Genomic DNA, 13,204 nt, shown 5'->3' with positions numbered 1-13,204 from the left:
TACTCCAGAAGTCCCCCTAATAAATTTTTATAAAACTCTTTGCATAAAATATTTTAATAAAATTCTGATATTCAAGTTTGTGGAAAATTAAATACATCAAATATATATATATATATATATATATATATATATATATACATAAATGTTTTCAAGTGTATAGGAATCTATTAATAAACCTGATGAAAAACTACTCCAAAATCACTAAAGAACTCCAAATAACACAATACAAAGATATCTATTTAAATACAGAAATTTTCACAAAATGACAATTTTACATTATGGGAGGGGCCATAGAAAGATATTGATGGAAATATGAATTGTTCCAACTCTTCCAAATTCCTTTCAATTCCATGAACATTTATGAAGTATCAAGGATGTGCCAGACACTGATTATGATAATGAGAAACTGGGGTAGTGCAATCAAAGAAAGAACTTAAAGATCAGGCTCCTTTCTTAAGTGAAGCATTCAGGAAGTAACTCTGAAGCTATGAAAAGCCCAGACTTTAATTCAAAGTAGATAGTTTACACATAAAACTCATCTGGATACTGTAAGTTACTTAAGGACAAACTGAATAACAAAGGTTGAGGTAAGGATGTCTGAAGGAAAAAAAAAGGAATAGGAAAACAGATATAAGAAATGTCTGGGCTTAGACCAGCATGGATCCAGCCTGGAGTGGAGCCCGTATTGTTAGTTATGTTGCCTGGAAAGAAGTTGTCAAGTTAAAAGGAGAGAGAGAAAAATTTAGATCAACATAGGTCCAGAGAAGAAACTTAAGAGGAAAGAAGGGAGATGAAAGGGCAGGGAGCCCAGGAGAGGACAAGAGAAAAGAAGAGTAGCTTAAATCAACATAGATCTAGTCACGGAGTTGAGAGAGAAAAAGAGTGGCAGAAGTCCAGAGAAGAGACTTCCATCTTAGGGGATCTTTGTTTAAATGCATTTCTTTGGTTGTTGGGACAAGGGTGGTAGTTGAGTAGTAGTTTAACCAGGCCATTCCCAAGTAGTGGCTAAGACAGTACTCATTGCATTTGGATGGTGTTGTATGTCCTATGTCTTTCCTGCCCCAAAGGGGCACCTTCAAGTCAAAGGTGACAAAAGATTACATCAATTCCCCATGACCTGTTTCACTAATAGCTAAGGATACACATAAGAAAAACCAAGCACAGAACCCTCTAATTTCTGAACTCTCTAAAAAGAAAGACTTTAGGAAGAAGTTATTGCTCTACCCTCTAATCAGAGGAGTAAGGTAACTGAGGGTGTTTGAATATCACAAAAGGAGTCTAACTGCATGGTAATGAGATTTCAAGAAATCAACTTATCCTGGGGGTAACTTAGTGTACCTGGAAACCAAATAGAACAATTGATGGAAAATTTATCTCTCTTTTGATCAGGTAATTTCATTGCTAGGTATATGTCTCAAAATATTCAAACATAACAAGAAAGGATCCAAAGTAATCATAGAAGTACATTTTTCTTGTAGCGAATAACTGGATGCCAAGTTTCAGGAATAGCAAGTAGACTTTACAAAAAAAAAACCCCTGTTCTCAAGAAGCCTACATTGCAATAGAGGAATGACATGATTAAACCTATGCTTTAAAAAAAATTATTTTGACAGCTATGTGGAAGATGTGGAGAAGTAGGGAGATGAAGCTATTTATTACAATAATCCAGGCAGGAAGTTAAAAGGATGTGAACCAGAGTGGTGACTGTATGAAGGTAGAGGCAGGAATTAATGCAAAATATTTCCCAAAGATAAAAATGATAAAATATTGCAAATGATTGGATCTCCAAAAGATAGAAAGGCTATGAGTTGTACATATCTAAGATGAAGGTGAGTTAACAACTTGAAGATCCCAAGGGGTACAATAAAACAAAATGTCAGAAATAAACCGTATCAACAAAATTGGAAAAACTGATTTTTTTCTTAGATGCTGACACTAAAGTACCAAGTAAAGGAAGTGGAAACTAGGAATTTGAACACATATGATAGAATATGTTTCCTTTGTTCTCAAAGAGGACCATGACATCAGAACTTCTAGTCAATATTCCTAATTCTGGTCCAAAATCAAAGCAAAATAAATCTAATCCCTAGTCATGTGATAGCTATCATATAAATTTTAACAGTTTCATTTTTCTTTTTATTTTCAACAAATCTCAAGTGATTAACTGTTTAACATACTGATCATCCTTCTTTGGACACATTCAGGTTGTAAATATGCTTCCTCTAATATGGTGCCTGAAAGGATACCAGGATAACTTGTGGGCAATACTTTGAATTCTGGTCATTGAGTTTCTTTTGTTTAAAGAAATAAATTGTTTACCTGCTGCATTACTGGGAAAGGCAATGAATGCACACTGGATACCTCCAAACAAAGCTATAAGTCCTCTATTGGATTCAGAAAACAAGTGTGATTCAAATTATAGAAGGTGAATAAATTTGAATAGGTCACAATCCTTTATATTCCAGGTACCTTCTGAGCAAAATAGTTGAAATTTGTGACTTTGTTGATGAAAAATGAGTTTATTGTAGAATATTGTTTCCCTTTTAAGACAGTAAGCTAACTAGGTGGCACAATAGATAGAGTGCCAGACTTGGATTCAGGAAGATTTACCTGAATTCAAATGGGGTTTCAGGTGTGTGACCCTGAGCAAGTCACTTAACTCAGTCTTAGTTTCCTCATCTGTAAAATAAGCCAGAGAAGAAAATAGCAAACCACTCAGTTATCTTTGCCAAGAAAACCCCAAATGAGGCATGAAGAGTCACTATGATTTAGACACAACTAAAAAACAAAACAACAAAAACTAGATAGCTAAATAGCTCATTAACTAATATAAGCCAACAGAATGTTAACTAACAAAACAAAAAGACTTACATGTCTAGAAGGGAGAACCTATGGCAAATGCTATGGCAAAACTTTTTAAATACAATTAAAATATTCTAAAAGAAATATGATTTTATATCATTTTAAGAAAAACAATTCATAATTGGAAGAACAGAACTTAAAAGGGAATTCTTAAATGTGAATGAATTAAACAAAAGAAAATGGCAGACTGGATAAAAAATTAGATCCAACAATTTGCTATATATATAAAATATCTAAAAATAACACATAAATGTAATGAAAATAAGAAAACAGAAAAATACCTCCCATGCATCAGGTAATTCCATAAAAATTGGAATGGCAAATACATTTTCAGTCACACTCTCAAAAATAGCATTTCTCAAATGTTTTGATATTAGTCCCTTTGTACTTTTAAAAATTGAGGAAAAAAATTTTAAAGATCCAAAATACCTTTTAAAAGATCCGAATACCTTTTGTTCATGTATATACATACATATATATATGTATATATATATATATATACATATATATATGTATTATGTTGGAAATTAAAACATTATTTTAAAATATTCATTTAATTTTAAAATAAAAATAAAGCTTAATATATGTTTATATATAGAATATTTATATTTAACATATTTTTATTTATATTTTTTATTTCCTATATCAACATAGTTATCCCAGGTAACTTTCCCCTTTCACCTCTTAGAGAACCATTCCATATGACAAAAAAAATTTTTAGAGAAGGGGAAAAAACCACATAGAGAACAACTTATTTGATGCACTTAAAAGGCTTGATATTATGTGCAATGTGTTACATATGTACACTTCCTTTCTCCACAAAGGGGAGGTTGGGGATGTGTTCTCATATCTCTTCAATTGAGTTCAGCTTGAGTTTTATAATTTCAATAATTTTCTTCTGATGTTTTTGTGTATCTTTTTTTGGTGTTTTTCCAATTTACATTTTTATAGTTATGTGCAAATTATTTTCTTAGCTCTGCTTACTTCCCTATGCATGATTTCATATATATCTTTCCATGTTCCTCTATACTGACACACATAATTTCTTGCAGTATAATTTTTCATATCATCCATGAACCATAGCTTATTTATTCATTCCCCAATTGATGAGCTTCTGAGGCTGCAATGCATCAAAGTATGGGTCAGTTCCCTGATCTTGTGCTAATTTTGGTTTAATAATTAAGACCAAGAACAAAGGCTCTCTCTACCGGCCAGTACTATACAACCCATATGTGGAACTATCTGTTATAGTAAATGGATAAATTTTTAATGCTGTTGAAAACTTCACTTACCTCAACAGCATACGTTCCAGGGATGTTCACATAGACAGTGAAGTTGATGCACATATTGCTAGAGTTAGTTTAGTATTTGGGGGTTCAGTAGTAAAGTATGAGAGAGAAATATTGGACTTCCTACCAAACTGAAGGTCTATAGAGCCTTGTACTGACTTCAATATTATAAGCCTGTGAAACCTGGAAATTATATCAGATTTATACCAAGAATCAATCACTTCCATTTGAATTGTCTTAGGAAGATTCTGAAGACCACTTGGTAGGATACAAGCAATGAGGTCCTTTCTTGAGCAAAATTGCCAAATAGAATGCAACTCTGATGGGCATATATTGAATGCCAAATGTCCTCTCACCAAAAAGACTATTTTATGGTGCTTGCTTTGGCAGTACATATTTTAAAATTGGAACAATACAGAGAGGCTTAGCATGGCCCCTGTGCAAAGATGACATGTAAATTCATGAAGACTCTTATGGAGAACTCACTCAGAGTAAATGCTCACATGTTGGACAGACAAAGAACTATAAGTACACACTCAAGATCTCTTTTAAGAATTCTAGAAAGTATTGTGACACACGGGATATATTAACACAGGACTCAGTATGGCATGACCTCACAAGATAGATCCTGTGCTCTATGCAAAGTAGGACTGATGTAGCTCAAAAAAATATGAGATGGATGAATTTAGAAAACCCACCCAAATGTTTATATGACCAATTTGTGAATAACTTATGGTAGAGCATATAATTTTGATTATTACTGTGGATTCTAATACAGTGATTTCATTTTGGTATCTTCAAGAACAAAGGACAACAACCAACCAACCAAGTGTGCCTGTCCTTCCACAATTCCTCCAAAAGAGCATTTTTTTTGTCATTTTTGCCAATTTGAAGAAAGTAAAACAAGGTGTTTTTTTTAACTTCTTTTATTAGTATTAATTTAAACTTTTTATGACATGGTTGGGAATACTTTGCAGTTATCTGAGAATTTGATGATATATTTTATATATTTATCTATTAGGGAATGGCTATTAAATCATGTATATGTATAAATTTTTATATATCTTGGATAGCAAACCTTTATCAAAAAAATTTGATACAAAGATTTTTCCAACTACTTTCCTTATCCCACATATGATAATTTTATCTGTACCAAAACTTTTCAGTTTCAAGTAAACAAAGTTATCTATTTTATCTTTTATAATTTCCCTTTGTCTCTTTTTTCAGTTAAGAATACATCTGCCAAAACTAGGAGGTGTATATAGTCTATTTAGTCATCTATTTTATTAATATTATGCTTTTTAATATTAAATACATTTAGAAGTTATTAGGGAATATGGTATAAGGTTTTGGTCTAAGCCTAATTTCTTGCCTGATTATTTTAAAGTTTTTCCCCAATTTTTTTTTTAGGAAATAGAGTTTTTTTCCTAAAGTAATTTATATCTTCCACTTTATTACACACTAGAGTGAGTTCAATTGTTTCTGAATCTCCCTTATCTAATCTGTTCCATCAATCTATTCCTCTATTGAGTAACCTGTACTAATTTATTTCATCACCAATTGGTTTTGATACTTTACAGTATTATTTGAAGCATGGAAATGTTTACCCATCTTTCATTAATTTCCTTCATATTTTAGATCTTTTGTTTTTCCAAATGAATTTTTATTCTTTTCAAGTTCTTTAAAGTATCCCTTTATTAGTTTGATTGGTTTAGCATTAAGAGTGAAACATAACTGATAATTTTTTTATCATATGGATCATTTCAGCTGAATATAGGTGGATATATATATATATATATATATATATATATATATATTTATTTCCAGTACCTTAGATATTATTTATTTCATTAAAGAACCCTTTGTAATTGAATCTGTACAAGTCTTTTGTGGACTTTAGGAGATCAGTTTCCAGATATTTTATATACTTAGTTATTTGAAGTAAGATTACCATTTCTATTATTGTTTCTTGGATTATTATTATTTTAAAATGCTGCTGATTTTTGAGGATTTATTTTCTAGTCTGTCATTTAGCTAAACCTATTGTCTCAATTTGCATCTTTGCTTATTCCCATGGAATTCCCATGGAATTTGCTTATTCCTCTGGTGTTTCGCAAATGAGTTTTTTAACTTTAGTATTTCCAGAAAATCTTTCATTTCTACATTTCCCTTTTATCTTTCTGTTAGAATCTCTAAAAGTAACTCACTTTGTCTTGTAGTTCAGATGATATTTCCTTTTTTATAAAATGTATTTCAGGGGTATTTCAGGGGTGGCTAGGTGGTATAGTGGATAGAGCATGGGCACTGGAGTCAGGAGTACCTGAGTTCAAATCCAGCCTCAGACACTTAATAATTACCTAGCTGGGTGGCCTTGGGCAAGCCACTTAACCCCATTTGCCTTGCAAAAAACCTAATATATATATATATATCCATATGAATGAAAAAATAAACAAATGAAATACTTTTTTTAGGTTTTTGTACATGTACATATATACACATGCATATTTTTTTTAAAATTTAAGGCAAAGTGGTTAACCCAAGATCTCAGAACTAGGTTTTCATTCAGTGTCTGAGGCTGGATCTGAGCTCAGGTCTTCCTGATTCCAGGGCCAGTGCTCTATCCACTATGTCACTGAGCTGCCTACATATATATATAGATAGATAGATAGATAGATAGATAGATAGATAGATATAGATATATATTTGATAAACATGTTTACAGATTAATCATTTTTGGTATGAGAAATTAGTATTTTAGTATTAAGGGAGAGATCCAGCTTTCTCTAATACTACTTTTTTCCTAGTTATGATTATTTCCCCTTTTCTGTAAACAAAGTAGTATTTCTCCAGTTACTTTACCATAATCTTTTTCAAGGTTGATCTGTTCTCACTGGTTCTCTTCTTACCCCAATTCCCTCAACTTATTTGTTATGCCTTTCCCTAGATACTTTTATTAATTACTTTTTCTCTCCTATTTCTGTTTGTTATATAATTCCCTCGCCCCCTTTTTTTGCATCTCAGTCAAGTATACTCCCCCTTCCTATCATTCCTTTGAACTAGTCCTGTTCATTCTTTTTTTAAAAAACAAATCATGACTTTGTACTTCTTTCCAGTAAGGAAGGGGTATTAAAGAAATATATCCTTCAGTTTGGGTTTTTTTCTAAAAATGTTTCAATTTTTTAAAAAATTACTAAATTTTCAACTTATGTCTTGTATGGGTAAGTTCAAATTTAAGTGGTAAATCATCCTGGGCCACATCCCAAGCACTGTTCTCATCATACCACATTATTTATGGCCCTCCATTTTCTAGTGAGTGCAGAATAGTTTTGTATTATTCAAATGACTTTCTTTGCATTTGATCTTTTCCTCCCAATCGCTTACAAAACTTGCCTTTCTGAGTTGAACTGCTAAATTTAATCACTATGTGTCTTGGAGTCTGCTAGGCCTTGGGTATTTTTATTTTCCGGGAGGATTATTTTTATTTTCCTGTGAATTCTTAAATTGGTATTTCATGTTCAATGTTCAGAAATTTGAGAATTGTGTCCTTTATTAGAGTATTAAGATTCTTTGCATCATGATGTTATTTTTTGGAGAGCTGTGATCCTTAGGTTGTCTCTATGCATCTTTGAGAAAATTATATTTTGCTTGTATAATGAGCATGTTTTCTTTTAATGTTGTTTTTTGCTTCTCTTCTTCTGGATCACCCTTCATTCTCAAACTATTGTTCTCTCTTTTGTTTTTTTTTCTAAGGTTTGTAATTTCAAATTCCAGTTTTTCTGTTCTTCCCATAATTTTTATTGTGCAGGCCATAAACTCTTCTCTCATAGTATTCATTACTCTTTTAAACTTCTCAGGGACAACATTTTGTGATTCCATGTTCTTAAATTCCACAAGCCCTCTGTCTCATCAAGTATTGATCATTTTTCTTTGTTTTGAAATACTAATTCATAAATTCCTGAACTTGTTTATGTGTTCAAAGTCCTGAAGTTTTCTACTTTCTGAAATATTTGGTAACTTAAATTCTTTTTTTCTCTTAATTTCCCTTATCATTCACTTTTTGACTCTTTCCCCTTTGACTGTGGTTTCCTTGAGAACCAGATCTCAAATTGCCTACCCTTCACCCATGGAGGGCAATTCACAGTTCATCAGCTTAGTTTTTTGCCCTAACTGACTTTTAGGTGGATAAGAACTGAATGGAACTAGATGCTGTGGTCTTTCCCTCAGGCTGGATAGATTGTTGCACCTTAAATACACATTGTATCCTGCTCCTTCTGTTCCTTTCTTCTTTGACCCAACACTGGTAATTAATTCATAACCTTTAGAGTTTTTACTCAGGCACAAAAAAATTGTAAAGAATGACACTGTCTCTTGCAAATCTCTTTAACATCTTTCTTAATAGAAAACAGCTAGATTTCCTTACCTGCTCAGCATTCAGTCTGTTATGAAGTATATATGAAAAAAATACAGCCACACATAAATATGAAGTTGGAAAAGACAGAAATGTTTTAATAGGTAAATAGCATTTAAATATTATTATGAAAATAGTTCTGAAATCAAGAACTGTCCCCCCAGTCATCCTCAGAAAATACTTGTTGAATTGCCATTATACAAGAAATTTTTCTAGCTTAGCAGAACTAGTTAGAACATATATCAATTGCACAGGGATAACCTTCAAGAAATCACAGTATCTTCCATATCACAATATAGCCATGGAATGAAACTCTTTGGAGGTTACACACAAATAGGAGAGGATATTTCTACAATGTTTTCCATTCAACTTACTTTTTTCCCCTATTTTTACATATTTACTCTGTCTTCTTTCTTGACTCTTCTTCTCCAGCCATCCCAATATAGGTATAACTCATCTTCTCCATCCCAATATAGGTATAACTCAGAGTTCAAGCTTCAAACTCATCTTTCTTACTTATGTATTTTCTCTCCAACACTTCCGGTTGTGGTATCTGGTTTCATGTAGCAGTACAGACTAAAGGAGGAGAATATCACAGCCCAGGAGTCCTGCTTTAGGAAAAAAAAGAGGTGCAAGCTTGTTAGCTAAACTGGTCCTTTAAAGGTTTAACCTAAATTCCATATGACTGCAGGGAAGTTTCAAAAGTTCAAACAAAAGGGAAAAAATGAGCAAAAGAAAAAAGAAGGAAAAATAAATTAGAAAGAAGAGAATGAAAGTGACTTGCCTGTAGAAAATGAATAAATTAAAAATGAAGGGAAGAGACAGAATTCTAGGTCATAAAATGTTTATCTTTCCAAATTTCCTTCACAAAAAAAAACAGATCATAGCCTAAGAGCAGCAGAAATAAGCAGGGATAAGGTAGTTGTTCTTCTTAGACAACTAGAGAAGACATCAGAAAAGACTTGACTCCCTAGAAGAAGAGGTTAGGCCTCAGTGAAGGACAAATACCTCCAGGTCAGTTCTGTGGAATCAACAAACAAGTCCTGGAGGCAGCTGGAATTGGGAGAAAGACTCAGTTTTAGAAACTTTCATCCCATGGATTGTGTTGGGATCTAATGGCTGAGCAGGAGGAGAGCAAAGGACCTTTCACTGTCAAGGGACACCAAGCATAGCTGTGCTGACCAATGGAGTCCCAGGCTGGGCTGCCTCTGTAAGGGAAGACCTAGCATACACCTGGTGAGTGCAATAGCAGAAGGACCAGGACCTTGCCGGAGAGCAGGGTCCTTGGTTTCAGTTTCAGGGAAAAGAGGATTGCTGTACTTACAGTCAATGGAGGGATCACATGGTATGGTTTAGGAGTGGAAAAGAAAGCCCAAGATTGAGTTTGAGGATAGATCTCAGAAAATAACAGTAAAAAAACAAACTGAAGCTTGAGGTATTACTAACCAAACCTCAGAATAAGAACTTGATTGTGCTAACAGTTGCTAATAATAATGATAATAGTAATACTAATAAAACAAAATATAAAAATGAGCATGTAAGGAGAAAGAATACAACCATAGATAGTTATTATGGGGATAGAGAGGTTCTGGGTTCATATTCAGAGGAAGATAATGGAGACAAGAAAGCTATTCTTCTTTCACTGAGAAATATCAAAGGGTCCCATGAACAAAAGGATTTTCTGGAAGAACTTAAAAAGACTTTATAAATCAAATAAGAGAGATAGAGGAAAAACTAGGAAAAAATAAGAGCAAAAAATCACCAACTTGAAAATCAGTAAAATTATAACAAGAAAATTATCAACTTGAAATAGCTAATTAAAAACTTCAGGAAGAAAGCAATTCCTTGAAAACTAGATTTAGGCAAAAGAAAACTTGTTTTTGTACTGGCACAAATAAATAATAAAACAAAATCAAAAGGATGAAAAAATTGAGGAGAATGTGAAATGTGTCATCAGTAAAACAACTGATCTAGAGAACAGATTAAGGAAAAATAATGTAAGAATAGCCACACAACCTCAAAATTATTATTAAAAGAAGAATCTTGATATAACATTACAAGAAATTATTAAGGAAAACTCCCCTGAAGTTCTAGAACAAGAAGGCAAAGTAGAAATAGGAAAAAAAACCTACCAGTCAAATCTACAGCCTGAAAGAGATCCCAGAAGGAAAACTTAGCAGGAATATTTTTGCCAAGTTTCAAAACTCACAGGTTAAGGGAGAAAATATTGGAAGCAACATAAACAATTTAAATATCATGGATCAAGGCATCAGAGTTGGGTAATGGATAGAACACTGGTCCTGGAGTCAGGAGGACCTATATTCACATCCAGCCTTAGACATTTAATATTTATGTAGCTCTGTGACCTTGGGCAAGTCACTAAACCCCATTGTCTTGCAAAACCACAAATAAATAAACAAATGAATGAATGAGTATGCATGTGTGAGTTGTGTGTATGCATATATATGTATGTATGTATATATATATATATATATATACATATATAAATATATATACATATATTGGAGCTATAATAAGTATTACACAACACATTGCAGCCACTATGTTGAATGACTGTAGGTCTTAGAATGTTATATTTCCATTATAGAGCAAATTATTATTATATTATTATTGTTTTACAAAGCAAAAGAACTTGGATTATTACCAAGAGCAGTTTATCCAGCAAAGCTAATGAAAGAAAAAAATTGACATTTAATAACTCGAAAGATTTTTAGGCATTTGTGACAAAAAAGCAGAGCTTAAGGGAAAATTTGTCATATAACATCCAGATGCACACACAAATATAAAATAAAGGTCAGGAGTCAAATTTATTACATAAAAAAAGCAAAATTATGATCTCAGACAAAGTTAAAGCTAAAATAAGTTTAGTCAAAAGAAAAAAAATAGACAAACCATACTATATGTCACTCATACTATTCAGTATTCTTTTAGGCCAGTTAAAATAAGTAGATATTATAAAATACCTGAGAGTACATCTGCCAAAACAGACACTTGTATCAACAATTGTTGATACAAATGATACAAACTTAATAAATAAAGAAAGCACTTTTTATACAAATAAAGTAGGATCTAAATAACTGAAATAGTATTTATTGTTCATGCGTAAAGTCAAAATATTTTTTAAACATCAATTTTACCTAACCATACGTGTATGGTTACAAACTACATAAATGTGTATATGTGTTTATGTATCTATGCATATAGATGTATGTATGTACATTCAGCCAACCAGCTATCTTTCTATCTATTTATCAGTCCTCAATTGCAGTCCTTTTTTAAGGGGCAGGGTGAGAAGAGGGATAAAGTAAAAAGCACACAGCAGAGAACAAAAGAAAACCCTGTAGAGAAGCAGAGAAAAGCTGGACAGCCTTGAATACAATGGGTAGTATTCACCATATAGACATTCTTCTTTTTTTTTTTTTTAGTTTTTGCAAGGCAATGGGGTTAAGTGGCTTGCCCAAGGCCACACAGCTAGGTAATTATTATGTGTCTGAGGCCAGATTTGAACTCAGGTACTCCTGACTCCAGGGCCCGTGCTCTATCCACTGCACCACTTAGCCGCCCCATATAGACATTCTTGAAATGGAATCCTTTCCTATGTTTTGCTGTATGCATGGCATGGTTTTGTTCCTTCTTATTTTATATTTAAGTTTAAAATAAAAATATTTTGAAGTCTGATTCAGCAGATGAGAGAGAGAAGTCAAATTTGTTGTTGTTGTTGTTGTTGTTGTTGTTGTTGTTGTTGTTTTGACTTTTTGCAAGGCAGTTGGGTTAAGTGACTTGCCCAAGGTCAAACATATAGGTAATTAATAAGTGACTGAAGTCACATTTGAACTCAGGTCCTCCTGACTCTAGGACTGGTACTCTATCCAATGAGTCACCTGGTTGCCCCAAGAAAATAAATCTTAATACCATCTTTTACCAAATGTTTTAAGAGCTGATTCTGTTACTTACTTTCTTGTACAATTCAGAAGAATATTTTTATGAACTATTTTGTAAATGCTCAATTTTTAAATACACAATTTAAGAAGGATATTATCCTACTGTATCAATTTATTTATGGAATAGTTTTATTTCTTCCTGATTTCTTGCAGTCATCAGCTTCCTTTAGTTCCATTCTGCATTTGAAGGAGCTATTTTCTTAGAGAACTTTTTTATTTCCTTTTCCAGCTGACCAATTCTGTTATGTAAGGCATTCTTCTCCTCTTTTACCTTTTGAGTTGCTTTTTCCATTTGACGTAAAACTGGTTTTTAACATATTATTTTCTTCAGTATTTTTTTGTATTACTTTTACCAAGCTATTGATTTGGTTTTCATGATTTATCTGCATTACTCTCATTTCTCCTCCCAATTTTTCCTTTACCTCCCTTAATTGCTTTTCACAGTCTTTTTTTGAGCTCATCCATAGCCTAAGCCCATTTTCTATTTCTCTTGGAGGCTTTGGATACAGAAGCTTTGATTTTGCTATCTTCTGAATCTTTCATGGGATCAAAGTAATTTTCTATGGTCATATTCTTCGTTTTTCTTTTGTTTGCTCATTTCCTCAACCTCTGACTGATTTACCACAATTCCAAGGCTTTGAGGGGTTTTTGGGACACCCCTCTGGGACCTTAATTCCTCCAAG

General features: G+C 32.7%; 1 protein-coding gene and 1 pseudogene across 1 annotated transcript in view; both read left to right on the top strand.

Moving 5' to 3' along the window:
- Positions 1-13,204, top strand: part of LOC141504439 (serine palmitoyltransferase 3-like) — a 218,210-nt gene that overhangs the window by 43,893 nt on the left and 161,113 nt on the right. The gene's annotated exons all lie outside the window — the stretch shown is intronic.
- On the top strand, positions 4,526-4,626 carry LOC141510504 (U6 spliceosomal RNA; annotated as a pseudogene).

Source organism: Macrotis lagotis, chromosome 1 (genome assembly GCF_037893015.1).
Source record: "Macrotis lagotis isolate mMagLag1 chromosome 1, bilby.v1.9.chrom.fasta, whole genome shotgun sequence".
In the NCBI taxonomy this organism is placed as follows: domain Eukaryota; kingdom Metazoa; phylum Chordata; class Mammalia; order Peramelemorphia; family Peramelidae; genus Macrotis; species Macrotis lagotis.
This window is presented reverse-complemented; position numbering and strand designations above follow the sequence as displayed.